The sequence below is a fragment of the Cuculus canorus genome, chromosome 4, assembly GCF_017976375.1.
Source record: "Cuculus canorus isolate bCucCan1 chromosome 4, bCucCan1.pri, whole genome shotgun sequence".
NCBI classification, from domain to species: domain Eukaryota; kingdom Metazoa; phylum Chordata; class Aves; order Cuculiformes; family Cuculidae; genus Cuculus; species Cuculus canorus.
Window position 1 is genome coordinate 69,580,898 of NC_071404.1, and position 18,459 is coordinate 69,599,356.

The following is an 18,459-nucleotide window of genomic DNA, read 5'->3' on the forward strand; positions in this document are numbered from 1 at the left end:
AGAGGGACTGTGATTTGTGTCTTGTTTTCCTACGAGTCTCATCTCAGGGGTGGTGACTTCAGCAACAAACAAAAAAACACCACCACCACCGCTGCAAAATCGTGGTCCCAAATGGCTTCTCAAACACAAAGCCTTCTGCAGACATGAATTTGTCTCATTAGGACGGGGTTATAGGTCATACTTGAAGCTCATCCTGTCTGTTCTCTTCACTAGAGGATATATTTGTGTACTAGAGAAAAATGGAGAAGCTTTACTTGGCTTAGGTAGTTTTTGGCTTGCAAATATACTTGAATGTATGCCCATACTATTTATTGTTTCTAAAGATTCTGAAGAACTAATGATGTGCTATAAATCACTCAAGAGTAAGAAAGGATTTGCAACTGTAATGTAAAATTTTAATATTTTAAACTTAAAATTAGCTTTTGCAGGTCTCATTTTCTCTTATGCATATTAGTCAGTTCTGAATAAACATACAATGAGGAATATTTTGGCCAAATTAAAAACTATTGCACTACCTGATCTAAAAATCAACCCATCAATTAACTTAAATACATAATAAAGAATTTAATTGTATGAGCCACAAACTTACTTTTGTAAAAACTTTTCAAATTTAGTGCAGCAAAGCCAAGTTTCGAGTGAGCATGCTCCAGGAATAAAGGTATTCTCTTCACAAAAGTGGAGGATTTAGCTTGATTCTCTAACTAATTTTGGTGCAAATTCTTTAAATAACACAAAAAAAAGGTGTTAAGGAGTGAAGAAACTTTCACTGAAATAACTCTCCATGGGAGAATGCAACAATGTGTTGGGAGACAGGTTATTGTTAGCCTCCCTACACTTTACTGAAGATTTTACGAACCAAAAAATGTCTGATTTAATTCATGGTGTGCAAAAGGAGAACAAACCAGGAAAGACTCTGTTTCACAGATGTGATTTTGTAAATTTGCACCTTGTAATGGCTCCCCCGCAACTGCCCCTTGGAGTTTGTTTTGTTTGTTTATGTTTGCTGGTTGTTTTTCAGAAAGAGCAGTAAAAGCCATAATCACAGCAGCGACACTACCAATGCTATTAACTGTGCTTTTGAACACCGTTGCTTTAGCTCTGACACCCAGCCTGACTAACTACATAGTAGAATTTAAGCTGGATCATTTAAATAATGATAAAGCTGTCAAGACTTTGATGTGATTTTCTTCTTGAGCAATTCACCTTCTATTACAGGTTTTATTGTACTTTATAGTGGGCATCTGTAAATCTGTGGATCAGCTTAGCCGCCTAATTTACACGCATTGCACGTACTACATGGTTTTAACTGACTTACTTTAGAAGGATTCACAGTAGTTGCTAGGAAACCTTTCTGTGTTCTTTTCACTTCTTATATAGCATTAGCTTTTCAATTGATAAGGCTGTACCTTTAGGTACAGAGGGATTTAAGCAGAATCAAACAATGACGGTAGGACTGCAGCATAGATAAGCAAAAAAAAAAGGGAGGGGGTATGTGCAAATCCTTGTTCTTTGTACAGGTAATACAGAGGATTAAAGCAAAAGAAAGGACATAGCACATTTTCCATTAATATTTTTTAAAGATGTTCTGCATCATATTAAGAAAAGCAGAAAAACAATACTCCTTATTATAGCTTAAAGTTTACGAATTTGTAAATGACTGTACAGAGAAGCCATTTCATTGTGCTACTTCTGTTACGTGGCATGTCTTCCTGGGGCTAATTTCCAATGATAATACTGTAAAGCATTTGTCTGTACGAGGGAAGGATAGCTCCCATACAGCTTCAAGGAGGCAAAGGTTTTTGCCGGAAAGTTTTTGCTCTGTTGCAGACACATTTACACCACGAACACGCAGTCAAGAGTCATACTTTCTTCCTCCTGAAACATAGTCTGATTGATGTGTTCAGGTTAGCAGACACACAGCCTATGTGAGACAACAGAGCCATGTAGAAAGTGGGAAGATAAAAGAAAACTTTACTCTTATCTACTGCAAACTACATTGTCTTACTGCTTCTCATCTCTACTGGGAGAAAATAGACTTGTCTTTCATTAGGAATTAACCTTTTCCCAGCCAATTAAAGTATACAAAAATATACCAGCAGTAATTATATTACTTTCAGAAAAAACATTTCTATTAAGCCATTTTTCTCCCCCCCCAACAATCTCATCCTTTTTTTTTCAAAAGTTTCAGATCTTATTTGAGCAGACAAACTTTGAACAACCCACTGACACTTCTCCATCTGCAAATCTTCCTGTTCCTGCCACGCTCTGGTACTTCACAGTCCTCAAAGCCTGATGGTGGCTGTTCAGCCAAGATTGTAATGCAATCTTGGCATTGCAACTCAGTAGCTTGAACAGTGCCACAGCTAGCATTTAATAGGTCTTATGGTAAATTTATGGATAGTGGAAGATAATTTTTTTTCTTTCACAACTGAAAGAGGAAAGATAATTAGAACTGTCTTTTCTTTTTAATCTGGGACAGCTTAAAACTCTAAGTGTAGGTTGTCCTGCAAATATTTCCTTTTTTCAAAGTTCCTGAAAGCCAAACCCAACAAATTTTTCTCTTGCTTTTTGATACTATCCTGTAGAAATTAGAGAGCCTCACAACATGACAGGCTCACTTCAGGAAAGAAGCTAATTAATTTCTTCCAATAGACCAGCTCAAATCTCTTGGGTTAAGAAATCTGGGTTTGCATTAGCACAATGTTTGGTAGAATGAAATTTTTAAACGCCTACTTTCTACCAGTCATCGTGAAAAAATTAGAGAAAACTGTTCCCTAGCATCTTAATTTCAAACCAGAGAATATAAATACATGTGAATATAGGGAAATAATAAGGCTATCATCCCTTCATTCCTGATACAGCCTGGCAAAATAAATATTTCAAATAATAAGAAAAAACGTATCATAATTCATGAATGATTTTAAAGTTCATGAAGTTTAAAGGCAAACAGACCACTGAAAGAAACAGTGACTGGCTGCACTCAAAAGATCATTAACTTCAGCCAGTGACCCCTGTGCCAAATCCATATCAAACCTTCTTGAAACATGTGTTTGTCTAAAGCAAACATCATCTCAGATGGCTTTGAGAACATCCTGAATTAAAAGAGAATCTGCCACCTCCAGTCATAAAGAATATCTTCCATTAAAAACATCTGTCAAGTTCTAATTGTAGGTCATCTGGTTTAATCTTTTAGTCCTTCTCTTATTACCTCTTTCCCCACTACCGTTAAAGAGTCTTTAGTATTCAGTATTGTCTTGGCATCAAAACTTTCATTTATACACTGCAGCTAAGTAATTTCTCAATGCTTTTGATATGTTAAACGGAATGATTTGTTTAAATCTTTGATTGAAAACCACTTGATCCAGTCTTTTTTCTTTTTTTTTTTTTTAACTATTTTTTACAATCCTTCCAGTCTTTAACAACCTTTAAAATAAGGACAATAGTCTTATGTGCAAAATAGCAATATCGATCTCTCAGTCACGTATGCAAGGGAAACCCCCCCCCTCCATTCCCAAGAAAAACTCCCCTTTTATGCGTCACAGTCTTACATAAGTTCCTTTAGCTACAAGACCATACAGAAACCTTCATACTGTTATTGTGAAAGGAAGGCTAAGTTTAAGAGAGCTCATAGAAATAGAGTTATGCAAGACATCTTTCGTTATTGTACAGCCAAGTATTCAAAAGCCTTGATTGTCATTACACTGGCTACCACTTATCTTTGAGATATATTTTTCTCCTTGATGATGTCCTTTGATAGAGTAGAAGCAACCAAAGTAACAAAAGAACCTCCAAACCAAACAAAAAGCAACAATACAACCCCCAGATCTTAAAAAACAAGAGAACCACTCTCTGTTCAGAATATGTTCTTATTAACTCTCTTAAGGGTCATTTTCAAAGTGTCAAAAGAAACAGAGGACATGGGCTGAACTTCTCCCATATCATCACAACTGACTTTGCACAACATGCCTTCTGTTACAATTCTGTGTATTTCCTAAAATGTCATATGAATTTAGTTACATACTATAGATTTTTATTGCTAATAGTAAAAGAAAGGAGGAGGAAAAGGAGGATCAGATCAGGGACTTAAATATATTTCAAAAGTCTAAAAATAATGCTTTACTTGATAAGGAATTCTTAAAACCAATCAACTGAAATTTAGAATGCAAAAATCCCAAGAATAACTACTAAAAGCTAATTTCATTTTTGGTTAAATGTAGTTTGCATCAGATTGAACTGAAGAGATGAAAATGAAATACAGAAGTTAATCTACTTTTGAAATACTGCAGAGAGCCAGTAAAAAAAGACTAATGCAAGGCAAAATAGGAAATTTAAATTATAACAAAAAACAGAAGTAGCTTTGCTTTGGGAAATGCAAACTAAGATATCTACAGGAAAACGAGACTGTTTCCTTTCTAAAGCACACAAAAATCATATTAGCTAAAAGCATACAGAAAAGACTGCTTTCACTCAGAACCATGTTTGCAAATGTACTCGGAGAAAATATTCAGAACTAGACTAGATTGCACTCATCTACTTTATTCCCATCTTCCTCAGAAGGAGATATATGAGGCTATGAAGTACCATATTTTTCCAAGAAGAAATGCCTGAGGAACGTTGCTGCATAGCTCAAACCACTAATGACAGACGAAGTGTTAAGATTTTCTATGGAACTTGCTTATATTATGCAGGCAAATACAGCATCCTTGATATACAAGCGACTCTGTTATTTGATCTGCTATTCAAGTCTAAATAATTCAGGGTTAAAAGAATGAGTCTTCTATTTAACTTTTGCTTACTAAAACTAAACTGTACATTCCATAATATGTTATTATTTAGAAAGAATGTTGTGTAGAAACAAATAGTTATTCAGTTTTAAAATTGCACTTGAGGAGAATATGACCACTATACTATTTTTGGTTCCAATTTCTCTCCTTCACCTAGCACAGTGTTACACACCAAACGATGAAAACGATACAGATTATGTATGATGGCTGCGCTCACTTCAAGAAACAACTAAAAGCTCTCACTCAGCCAGTCACACTACTTCTATCAATATAAACACATATTAGTGCATTAACTCCTCATGAGAAATATCTAAAACACCCAGAGATCAGCAATCCCTCCAACGTCACAAACTATTTACTAGCTGGGTTCACCAACTCATCAGTAGGACCAGTTTGCTTTCAAATGCCTATTTAGTATCCTAGAAGTACAATTTTTGATCATTTTTTTATTATGATTCTCTTTTTTAACAATACAGATAACTGAGAAAGACCATAACTTTTTGCGTCATAGCACTTTTTTTTTTTTTCAATTTTAGTTTTTAAATAACTAGCAGTTATTCATCATATTTCACAACTTTTACATACTGTTAAGAGTCTTGACAGGTAATACTGCATTCCCCACAGTTCAAGTATTTCAGATGTTAAGACGTATGCTCAATGTGTTGGTTATTCTTAAAATGTTAAGGCAGTGGTCCTTGAATCTCCACCTCCAATCAACCATAAGTATGATATCACTCCTTATATGCAACTACAGTTCCAAATTGAGTCCAGATGAAGTCCTTCTCAAGCCTTGAGAGGGCTGACAGAATCAGAAACACACACTGAAAAAGAAATAGAGTTCTCATATCCTAACTCCTGTTTACGATCAAACTGCCCTTCACTTTGTGAGTAGTTCTTGTTTGTCCCTTCAACATAGCAATATTCCTATTGCCAAGTGATACTAATGACCTCGTGAGCTTTTTTTCCATCTTCCAACTATTTTCATAATGTCTGTGCAACTATACTTAAGCTGAAGGCTTTGTCATCCTCAATGGAGTAACAAGCCAAAAGACAGTTTCTATGCTGTTTGGGCTTTTGTAACTAAAAGAGGATTAAAAATTAAGCCTGAATGCTCTTCCTTGTCTCCTGTTCTCCTCCTCTTCCCCTTTCCTCCCTTCAACGATCAGCATGTTTCAGTGCTTCTTTCCAGAAAGCCCTGCAAGCCTGACTTCCTCTCTTCCACACTGGCAGGGTTCACAAATTACACCTTCTGCAACAAATCAGAAGGAATCAACCAGCCCTGTTCTACAAATTTAAACAGCTGTATGGCTTTTACTTTTATAACAGCTGCAAAGATACAATTGTGAAGGTGTTGTTGGGTCTTTTCTCTTTTGATTGCTGAGCAAGTCAGCAGTACCTGTGGAAGTGCTCGTGCGCTCAGGAAGGTAGCTTATGAATTTTGAGATTTTTGAGAGAAAAAAGACACCTTACAAAATCTGTTAATGCATTTCCTCAGAATAGTATCGCTGTCACAAAACCCGAACATTATAACAGACTGTAATGACATACATGGTAAGCATTTGAAAACTGATGATTAAACAAGTTTGTTTTCCGATGCCAAATGCAGACTTGAGAAGGAAACAGCTTACATGAGTAATAATGTTTGTTTTGGATTGATATGCAGTAGATTGCCCAGCTCTGATTATTTTGAATGAATGCACAGCTCTACCCTATGTAATAAAAATCTGGCTGCCCTTTGTTACTCATGAAACTCATAAAGGTTAAACCTTTAGCCTGAAGGAAAAAAAGATCCTTTTCATCCAACGAAAATTAATAGGACTGAGCATCCCTCCCCTTGCAGGCAGCTGTAATTTTTCAGCTAAGAGGCACAGAGGTTTAAGAAGAACTGATGATGGAAAGTTTTTGTCACCAACATAAACACATTTTAAAAGCGACTAGCAGTAGGCTTACACTGAGAATTGTACATCTGAGGCGATGCCAGTGGTACTTAGCACAGCTGCTCATGGCTATGCGCCTAATTGAATGTTGTTTGTCTCAAGATTTTCCAGTGGACCATTTCAAGTGGCAGCACACAGCTGATGTGCCATATAACCCGCATTAACACCTCACCTGCAAAATACATAATTACATTCAGAACTGCTGATTAGATGCAAAATACAAACACATGCCAGTGGTTGCATTTCAGAAGTAAGCATGCCCATCCACAGTGAAGAAAATGAGCGAATTGTTATCTAGAACTTGTCCTGCATCTTGCCTCTCCAAAAAAGGATTATTGATAGCATGTGCAGGAATTAAAATTTCCTATGATCATTTTTTGATGATGGCTCTTTAAAACTAGGTAAATCTAATTCTGTTTGCTTCCCACACATTTATTTTGCATCTTAACTCTTATGTAAAGGTTTGTAAAACACATTTCTGTGGTGCTAAAAAAAGAAATCGTCTCATAAATTACTTCTTACATATATAGAATGAGCTGTCAAATTGTGTGATTTATAAAATTACAGGATGTTAATTCAATACCTCTTAATATAACTGCTACTCTCATGTCAATCTTTTTTACTGGAGCATGTTTGTTCCAGATTTATTTATTTTTTAATAACTACTGTTCACTTCACAGTGAAGTTTATGTTTGTATTAAACTAATTTACATCCATTTGAAAATGCTGAATCCAAGCCATTTCCTTTTTCTGCTGGGAATGCAGTCAAGCACTGTTGCTGCTGAATAAGTATTTGGAAAATACATTTTGATTATTGTTGTGTCTTCAGCTGATTACACGCAGTGGCCGAACTTAGAGGTCATCACAGTCATTATGAACACAGTGAACTAAGCTTTGTCTTATCAGAGTAGGTAACAGCCAAAAAATTCCAAAAAAAGCCTAAGCCTTAAATGTAGAAATAATTATTAACACTTACTGAAAGCAATGTATTTATGTAGCACAATCAATTAAATTCACATCCATAATAAGACATGACAGATGGTTTGGTTTTTTTACCATAGACAGCCTAAAGAGTATGTAGTCCTACTAAATTCCATGTGTTTTGAGATTATCTTCATTAAAATACTGAATATTTGCATTAAAAAAATAATTATAATTGTTTCATATATCTGGCCACCTCCCTCACCCAAAAGGCACAACCTTGAAAATTTGTATTATATTGAAATGATACATAGTGGACAAACCCACTCTTGAAAAAGTTTTGTGACAAAGGAAAAGCTTAGGGAAGCAGACATATAATGAAGGTGAGAACTTAAGCCTGTCCCTTTGCGTCTTCAGACATTGTGCACTTTGTGAAGTGTTCCTTTGAGGAAAGTGTTGATCTGAATGTCTAATGAAAGGCTGTATGTGTTCTATAAAATCATAAGAATGAAGTTTGCAGAGACAATTATAAAGCCGATGCTTCCTAATTTTACAGCCTATACATTCTACTTCTTATTCAGCCTTCACCTAGACTGCTACGCATGAGGTTCTTCCTAGAGAGAAAAGTAGAAATAGAATTTGTTACATATCCCATAATGAACCAGCTGAACCGTTTCAACCTTTTTCCTACAGTTACGGTAAAACCACCTGCTGTTACTGGAAATACCTGGCAGTACTTGGGGAACACACTGCTGCTGGCAAGACCTTAAAGGGATGGGGGAAGAAGCATCTACTACCTTGTTTCTCCATGAGCCATCAAAGTGGTTTTTAGATGGGTGAGATTTGGAAATAAAAATCATTCTGTTCTTCTCTTTTTTCTCTTGCATACATCCTAATCCCAAAGCTATAGTAACTTCTTGGCATCCCCATTACAATGAGTATGCTGCCATCAGTACTTTGTTTGAAGTATGTTCTTTACTCCATGGGCATGGGCTTATTCATTCCCTTGTTAATTTGTACATTAATGGATCTCTTAGAGGTTTTCAACATTTAATTCTCTTACTTTGTCAAACTAATTAGTGTTGTTTTAATCACTTTCATATCTCAGAGCATCCACATCCTGATAGGTGCTTAAGAGAGAAGAATAAAGGAATGACTCCTTCCCTGAGGAGCTTGAAGTTATTCTCATTGAAATAGTTCAAGAAAGCAGTGCTACTGGTAAAACAACATACACTGAATTGTTAACCCTTACGTTGCACCCCTGGTGATTTTTATATCAAATCTTTTTTGATAAACCAAACAATTCCTATTTATTAAACTCTCTTCTTGGAAGTGTCTCTTACCTTAATCAAATAACTGATATATTTTAAGCAGCACAGCTCTTTTATATAGTCTGTATAGTTTTACAAATTATTGTACCACAAGGAAAGAGAAATTAACTTAGAGCAGTTTTGGTAAATTAAAAAGATAAAGAACCGCTCCAAGGAACTGACTTTACCAACAACAGCCTTTTGTATAGGCACCAGATTCCACCAAAATTAAAATGCAGAGGGAAAAGCCGGAGAGAACAAATGGCTAGGGCGTTACTGTGATGTGATGCAATTAGAAAGGCATCTTAAATTTCTGATTACTAGAAGTGAATTTTGAGAGAGAATCTGACAAAGACTTATGGTTCAGATCTTTGAGAGAACACTGTATTTAATCTCCTTATGACTGAATTTGAAGTCTTGATTTATTCTCTGTCATCTAAATTCTATTAACAGAGTAAATAAACTACATGTTTTTTTAAGAAATACAGCTATTATTCTCAACTCTCATATGTCTTTTTAATTTTAAAATTCAATATTCTGGAAATTAAGTGGCAAAATACTGTCTTTAAAAACTCGTTTAAATGTATTGAAACTACTGAATACACTAGTCCAGGTGTTCAGAACTTCTTAGTTATCTCTCTGGAGCACGGCATTGTGCTATATCATCACATTCTGTCTTCTGTCTGGCTCATTTTGGTAGCAGAACATTTCAGTAATGTACAGAAAAAAAAAAAAAAGAAAAAAAAAGTCTTCTTTGTTTCATTTTATTCATTCATTGCTGGTTTTATCCACACTAGAATTACAGTTTTTATTTGAAGGTGTTATGTGGGAAGTGATGAAGAGCCCAATGAACCTTTATTATTCTCTTTCTTCCCACTTGTTGTAACAGGTCATACTGGGCTTTAGCTAGAATAAGAGTTTGAGTGGCCTGGTTTTAACAGAGTAATTACAGTGTCACAGCTATGCTGATATAACTCCCCCATGTGGATACTCTATTCCAAGGATAAAAAATATTTTATTTTAGAATATTTAGTCTGCTTTTGAATTCTATTTGAATAAAGTCACTTTCCCTCTGAAGGGAGGATCATATCAGAAGCATACCTAGATATCTACAAAGTTTAGTTTCTTCTTGTGGTCCAACACTCTCAAGGGGATCCTGAGATGTCGGAACAGCACCAATTCCAACTCACCAAGTCTCTCTGTACTTCAGTCAAAGGCAGAGCATGATCTGCCATCTAGTTTAGTCAAAGAGCCCTCTCCACAGAGAAGAGGATTGAAAATGGGATACCATGAGATAGCTCAACATTACTAGATAAGTAGTTAATATATAGGTTAATATCAGCCTGGACTAAAAAAGATAACTTTGAACTTAGTTAAGTGTGTGGGCTAAAATAGAAATTTTCATTTCTTAGAGTTTGTTATTTTCTGATGGACAGCTGAAAACTATGTTTTTCTTAAACAAAAATATCTTGATAGGAAAAGCCTTGCCAGTCCCATTAACAGAATTAAGTAAAATGAGTAACATTTACTTTAGTGACAGAAGTAAGGTTACTAGCATCACAGAAAATGTTCACATTTTAACATATACAAATTCTTTTCAATTTTTTTTGTTTTTTTCAAAATTAATCTAAAAGGCTGTATGCAGACACAGACAGAAATCTGTCTGGACAAGTCTCACGATGGAGAATGTTTTCTAGGCTTGCGGACAATCTCCATGTTTTCACATCACATATAAAAAGATTCCGTGCATTAAAAATGCCTAAATATTTTACTTAATATAGGTGAAAAGAAATAGATATGATATTCTTTTATTTACTTCATCATTTCTTTTCTCCTTAGAAAGAGTGAAGCTCCTCAGTGGTGACAGATAAAAGATCAGACCCTGGCTGAACTAGAAATAGAATAAAAGGTTTTCTATTGCTGCCATGATAAATAGTGTGGATTATCTAGAGCTGCCTGATCACAAGTGGCATCAATGATACATTTTTTCATCACCAGCATGGAAAGAAATCCTCACTGCTACTAGCAGATCCCCTACTACAGCCTGAATAGAAAAAGTTACGTTCACAGCATCTGAACTTTCAAAATCACCGAGACGGAACTAATTTTAGCTATAAAGCTATTTTGTAATGTTTGATTTTTATTAAGGGTGTAATTTTTTAAAAAGATGGTACCTAGGTTACAGCTTTGCAGCTTTACATTTCAGTTAGCAAAGTGTCACATGTTTTAAAACTGTCTGAACTTCCCCTTGAAAGATATGAAAATACTACTGGATGATTTCTGAACATTAGACTTAAGGGCAGGTGCTCAGCTTGTGTAAATCAGTATCACTCCATTTAAGTTAATGTAACTATGCCAAGTTACCAACTTTCATCTGGCATGGTCCGTTTCGCTTCCGAATACTCTTTCATTGACTTAGAAAACAAAAGTGTTTCAGACGAAATCTTTCTTGGTACGAGACTGACCTCCTTGATCCATACTGATACCATAAAATGGAACTTTAGCTGATGAACCAAACACTGCATCACATTCCCTCTAACAACAACAACAATCTGAAATAATGATCTATAGGCACTTCCTGTTTCCAGCACTTTTGAAACATTTCCCCTTGTGCCTCAACTGTTGAAATTCCAGGGAGTTAAATCAGCTTGCAAATTTGACTGAATCAACACCTGCTCATCCAAAACACATTTTAACTACAGGGAGGAATTCTTCACTCTCATTTGGAGCAGCAAAAAATGAAACACAGAAATCACAGCCAAACAATTTCAAGGCTCTGCAGGGATACAGAATTAAGCCACAGCACATCCTTGTGTTCCATCCTGTTTTTCGCCAGTTCCAATACACAAGCAGGCCCAGGCTGGAAGTACTATTACCATTCGCTACGCTTCTGTTGAAGAAAAGTCCAGTATAACCACACATCTTCTCTCACACAAAGTGAATCTATTTGAGAAATGAGAATTAATGTCACAGCATCATTAATAGTTTCTGCTTAACTCTGCTTTGTTACATGAGGCCCAACACGACGAAACCTGACACTGTGCCTGTAACTCTGTTTAGCGAATTAAGAAAATCAGCTACGATCACCTTCAAAATAGTTCCCTTCTGAGTTGACGCACAGCTGCATATGATGCTGTCAATGTTCAAAACAATTCCACAGATTATCTTCTGAAAGGCCTGTGAGGATCTCTGTTGTTTTCGCTTTCATATCTTCTACCAGCAAAAAGTGGGTTCCTTTGAGCACTAACTGGATGTTTGGGAAGAGGTAGAAATCCCAGGGAGACAGGTCTGGTGAATAGAGTGGGTGCTGAGGCACAGCGATGGTGTTATCAGCTAAAAACTCCTTCACAGATGAAGCACTGTGGACTGCCTGATGTCAGCTGTTCACTCTTACACACTGACATTTTCCAGCTGAGGGTACAAAACCTCTGTGTTTGAACATGCGTTCACTGGTACTGAGTGGTGTGATGAGGCAGAGCTTTGACTCACTCTGAAACATAAGAGTGTGATATACTGGACGCAAAATAGTGGGATATATAATATCCAAAACAAGTAAGTTTCTACTTATGCTATGAATTCCGTCAAAACTGATTCAACCTGGCCTTGCAATCATAAAAAGATAAGTTTATAATTATATATCATATATGTTACGCCAGCATTAAAACAATTCTAGGGAGTTTAAGAACATTTAATTTTTATTTTATCTTTATGTACTTGAAAATTTGTTGCTACTGGAATTAGTAAGAAAGTTTTAAAAAACATTTAAAGTATACTTAACTTTTACTGTTATTTTATTGCACCTTTGTATAGGAAGGAAGGAATGTATGCAGAGTAATATTAATTAATGTAATCCTCTCTTCAGAAGATCCAAAATTGAGACTGAAATCTTGGTGACTTAGGAACTCACGAGAAAAATGGAGACATTTAGATTTACAAACCTGTAGTGAAGCTAGTGCTGTGGCTTTGTACATGTACTCAGCTAAGGGTGTTATACAACAATGGCAGCTGCTAAGTTACAAGACTGTGTCTGGAATCAAAGAGAGAAAGAATTGGCACTGTTGCCTCATACACACCTAGGAAGTGCCATAGCAAATAGAACACTGAGAGTTTAATATTAAACCTTTCCATTGTAAATATGGGGGTTTTTATTAAGTATCAACATTTAAACAAGATAAATAAACTGAATTCCCAACTGAAATGTCCAGGAGGCAGATTTCATGTTTCACTGACAGGCCAGTCTGACAGACTGTATATTTAAGATGATACCTGAGCAACCAGATTGGAAATGCCAGAGTAAACCTCAGGAAGGCCAAGTATGCAAAAAATAGGTACAAGAGTTTTAAGTGCATTCAGTATTCGTCATGCAGCAGTATTATACCTCATTTGTGTTCTCATTCCTAAATAAGAAAATTTTATGATATTCCTAAAAAAACAACACTTAGATGCATGTTATGGTGCTCTGACACGTGTCCGCTCTTTCACTGTTGAATCTCCGGATCACGGATACCAGGAACACCTTCATCACTGGACCCTGATCCTCATAACAATCAACGTATCTAATACACCTAACTGGATTCATAGAAGCCCCTTATCTTGAAGAAGGTCCCTTGATTTTCAAGTGGTTCACTGTTGGGAACACTGTTATTCACACCACTATCTCGCAGCTGGCAGAAGAAAGATGGTCCTCCGTAGAAATTAACAGGAGAGAATGAAACACTCATGCATGTGGACAAACAGAAAAATAAAGAGAGAACATAAAAGGATAAAAGCGTCTTGTTGAAGTTAACTTTTAGTTATTGATAATCAATATCTCAAGCTAGTTTACTGAAGTCGTATCAATTCATAATTATACTACAAATACATTCTATGTGTATGCAGAGCTTATGCAATATTTTTTCTGGAAATTTCCCTGCTGCTTTAAATTTGTGCCAGCTCTTTATGGAGCCTTGTACTTGCTATTGTCAAGGGAACTGTTTGTATTTAGTTCCCTGTAGAAGGAGGTGAGGATTACACTAAGACTTTAAGAAGCAGAGAGATAACAAAGAAAAAAGGCAATAAAGAAGAGACACGGGGAAAAAAAAATAGAACATCCATAATCTTGTAGTTCTTAACCTTTTAAATCAGTCAAATAAGGATGAGCAGTAATTTAATATATTCTAAGATCAACAAGCAGTACATTTTGGGAAGGTGCATCTTACAGAACTGGAATAGCCATTTTTGTGAAAACGTTTATGAACGATTGCAAGTTTCTGAAGCAATTCAGGAAACAATAAACAGAAGTTTGGTGTTTCTAAGTTTTGGACTGTGTAATAGTAGTTAATGCTACATTAGGTATTCTGATGCTTGAGAAGTACAGTCATGGAGCTAGTATAAAATCTCACTATAAAGAGACAGGTTTACTCTAAATACGCTCATGTTAACTGCATTACGTACAGAATGCATTACGCACAGAATTCATTACGTACAGAATTACTAGCTGGAGTGCATGGCAAGTGCTGGTCAAATATTGTAACTAGCGGAAATAACTAGGAGAGAACAGGTACCTCTACTGTTTCATGCCACAACTGCAGCACATTGTCCTGTATTGTGGTGTACTTGTGTAATGATGCAAACAGTGAACCTCTCCATCATAAGTATCAGAACGAATGAATGTTTATGTCAGTAACTAATGCTTAACTCTCCCAATGAAACACACTGCTTATGCCTGATAGGTTTTTGAAGACATGAGAAAATCAAAACACTTAAAATCCCCAAGTAATCTGCTGCCTAAGCCAAGATCAGAGAACACCAATCTCTTCCCAGTCAGAGGAGCTGATCAGATGATCCCATAAAGGAACCTGTCAAATGAAAACACCTGACTCATGGTGCACATTGACTCAGATGATTTAGGAAGAACGCTTAATCTGCATGGACATTTTGGACAATAAAACCTCACTGTATTTACTGTGCCTGCACAACAAGGAGTCACAGTGCCTCCACCTCTTCCCTCTCCTGCCAGTTTTCAGTCCCATTGTGCAATAAATTCCACAGAAACAGAAGAAATTTAAAAGCTGCAAAAGAGAAAATACACGCATTGTAGTGATGCCAACCAGTGCCAGGGGTGAAAGGGGTCTCCTTTCTTGGGAAAAATATAAGGCATCCAAGCTGTCATTAGATCTGCTGTGCTTGGAACAAAAGAAGCCATAGAAGTAAAAGAGGGAAGATGGAGTTAGACACAGAATTTGACATGATGGAGTGACAGCTTGCTCTGGAATGAGGGAAGAGAGAGTGTCAAAATTGACAGAGGAGTTGTAAGCCTGAATGACAGAGAAGATGCTGAAACTGCTGATGGACACATAAGAGGAAATGCCAGGAAAAAGAGAGGTACACCTGTAAAGAAGAGGTAGATCTAAGGCAGCATACTGAATACAGCTAAAAAAGAACAACGGCATGGGAAAGGCAAGACTGGGTTAAGACCTAAGGCAAGAAGGCCTTCTCCAGGGAGAAAGGAATGATTGGAGAAGAACAAAAATAAACTCAGAAGTGGGAGCAGAATTTTGATGTCTATTCAGAAAAGTAAGGTGCTAGAAGCAGAAGTTATATTTTTCTGTCTCGAATTGTTAAATCCATTATACATAACTGTACTTGGTAGAAAAAGTAGTTTTGTCATGTACTGAATTCTTGTCAAAGTTACCCTTGGGATAGTCAGATATCATGGAACCCACGCTGAAGTCCTGTGCAGAAATGTGCTTGACACATTATAACATATTAACACTGAGAAGAACATATTAACGCTGAGAAGCTGTCTAGAAAGCAATCTAGGGACATGGACGTTGGATATCTTAGCTGATGCTCCAGAGGCATGGATAGCTGAATCCGAGTTTGAATTTGGAAGGTCTGAACCATACTACAGTGGATATCTGGAACAAAAGAGACAGGTGCTGAATCTACACTAATATTTTGAAAACTGATTGAATCATACATAGTAATAATAGAATTCTAGCAGGATGGGTTTTGTTGCCTATATCTCTCATTGCAAACACAAACCTTGGGAATAAAGAGTAGTTCAGCTGTGGACTTAATCCTAGACAAACAACAGAAAAGGAGGAGTCGTCCCAGGAATCATGAACCAGAGCAGGATTGAAATCACACTGGGGAAGGAAGAAGTTCATGAAAACTGTTATTCCAATACGGGTACCTTCAAGTGAAAATAAATTCCTTCCTAACTTCTATTTATCACTTGTATGCCACATGTTTAGTTTCTCAACAAAGTTTGCTGTTTCTCAATTGTTTAAAGGAAAAATAAGAGTGCTGGAAGTCCAGTCAACATGAACTGTGATCTGAAAGTTTGAGACCTTAATTTCAAAGACTAAATACATAGAAGACAGATATGGATTATATGGAGAAGTAGTAAAGAAAAGATTAAGATAATTGGATGTTGTATGCAAGAATAAAAGGAGAACCATCAAAACCTATTTTAAAACTCAGCAGGAATTTGCTCCCTATTATCACTGATTGACTTGAGCCTTGGACTGTTAGAACGTTCTTCTGAATCTCTGCCCTAGTTTCTTGATGCCTTTGTGGTCCTAATGTCCTTTATAATGTCTAACGCAGATTAAATATTAGCAGTTCTCACATCATCCCTAGTTACTCACCTCCATGATGTCACTTGTCTTTGCCTGTTAGTCTATCTTTCCCATTCAGCTATTACTCTTAAAGTCTCCTATTATTTTCCATGAGTCCTGAGGATCATCTTAATAGCTTTTCTGCTTAAGTAAAAATAATTTCTAGATATGCAAACAATCAGGACTTTCAGTTTATTTCCCCAACTAGTTTCCTAAATATCTATTTTTCACATCATTAAAGTGAAGCAATAGACTCTTTTCTTAACTTTTTATTTAATTTAATCAGGCCATCAAAGTTGTTTGATAGTTGTGTTTTGCATTTTTAATGAGTGGCCTTCAACAACATGCTCATTATTTTCACAAACTTTACTGGTATGGAAACCTATGCAAAAGTATGTCTGGGTCCCAACAGTATTGCTCTTCCCATCAACATCTGGAAATTACATAATAACATAATTCATGGCAACATTTATTCTTGCAATAGCATCATAGTGACTTTGCATATCCAAGTCTGATTCTTACCATATGGTGGCTGGAAAGGTGAAATGAGATTTCTTTTTTACAAGGATGACAAGCGACCATGAAATATCTGAAGAGAAAAAAGGAAGAGGCAAAAAAAGAGAAGGAAAAGCAAAGCAAGAAAGACGTCAGAACAGCTGCTGAGAAAAACAGGCAAAGGAATCAGGGAGAAAGCAAGCAAACAAACTGGTGATAAAAAAACCCACACTGAGCAAGTTTTCTAACTGGTCTCTGTTTCAGGGCTAGAAGGGAGAGGGTTTCTCCTGTAATTCTTGATAGATCAAAGGCTGTCAGAATCGATATGCAGGGGAAGTGAAGATACTTCAGATGTTACAATACTTAGACAAAGTCTTGGCCCATTTTACAGACACTTACTAAGACAATGTCTTTAGGTTGCTCTGAAGATCAGACTTTCTCAACTCTGTAGTGCCAGCCCAAGGAGTTGACAGTCCAGTACATTGGAAGAACACAGCTCTGCCTGAGTAGCTGATGCTAGATAACTCGCCTGAGGAGACTTCAGATAATTTTTTTCTCGAGGCTTTAGGTACCACTTGCTAAAAGGAAAGCAAAAATTTTTGGGCAGTGTGTGAATACTAAGCACAGAGACACCTGCATCCCAACAGCCATAGTGACTGTGACAAGCTTTGTCTTTAGCCCTTTGCCTGCCTTAGTCACTACAGTATAAACATAAACATAGAGTGGAAAGTGAAAAAAAATAAAGTGAGATAAGATCTTATGTAGATACCTTAGAGGCTGTAGAAGTATGAGAAAAGACAGAACTCGACAGACAGGGTGATGCAAGACAAAATAAGCTGATTATTAAAGAAGAGAAATTTGCAGCTGGTAGACCATGAAGAGAAGAAGGGTCAAGTAAGTCCCACATCAAGAAGAAACAATGACTGAGACTGTAAGTGAGGGAACTGATCCAGAGCTAGAAATAAAAATGGTCATGTCAGTGAAAAAGAACAAGATGAGGCAAGGTGCATAGCCACATAAAAGTTAAGTAACAAAAAGTGAAGGGAAATGGCAAAGAAAAGAGAGCTCAAAGAGTCAAAATCACAGAAAAAGAAAGAAAAAATGGGAACTGAAACTGCAATAGAACCTTGAAATGTAAGAGAGCCATCATTAGTTATCAGCATTTGAGAAGGACAGAAAAAAATGAAAATGATGCCTGACCTACTATGAAAAATAGAGACAGTACTAATTTTAAAAGAACAGAATTATCTGGCTGTAGATAACCAGTGTACTACTAGAACTGGTACTATTCATCTTGTATACTCATAACTATGAGTAGTATGTAAACAGAGATACGATCATATCTATCTAGTTCAATACTGCCAGGTAATTAATTCAACCATATATTTAGTGTGAATAGTCTAAGACA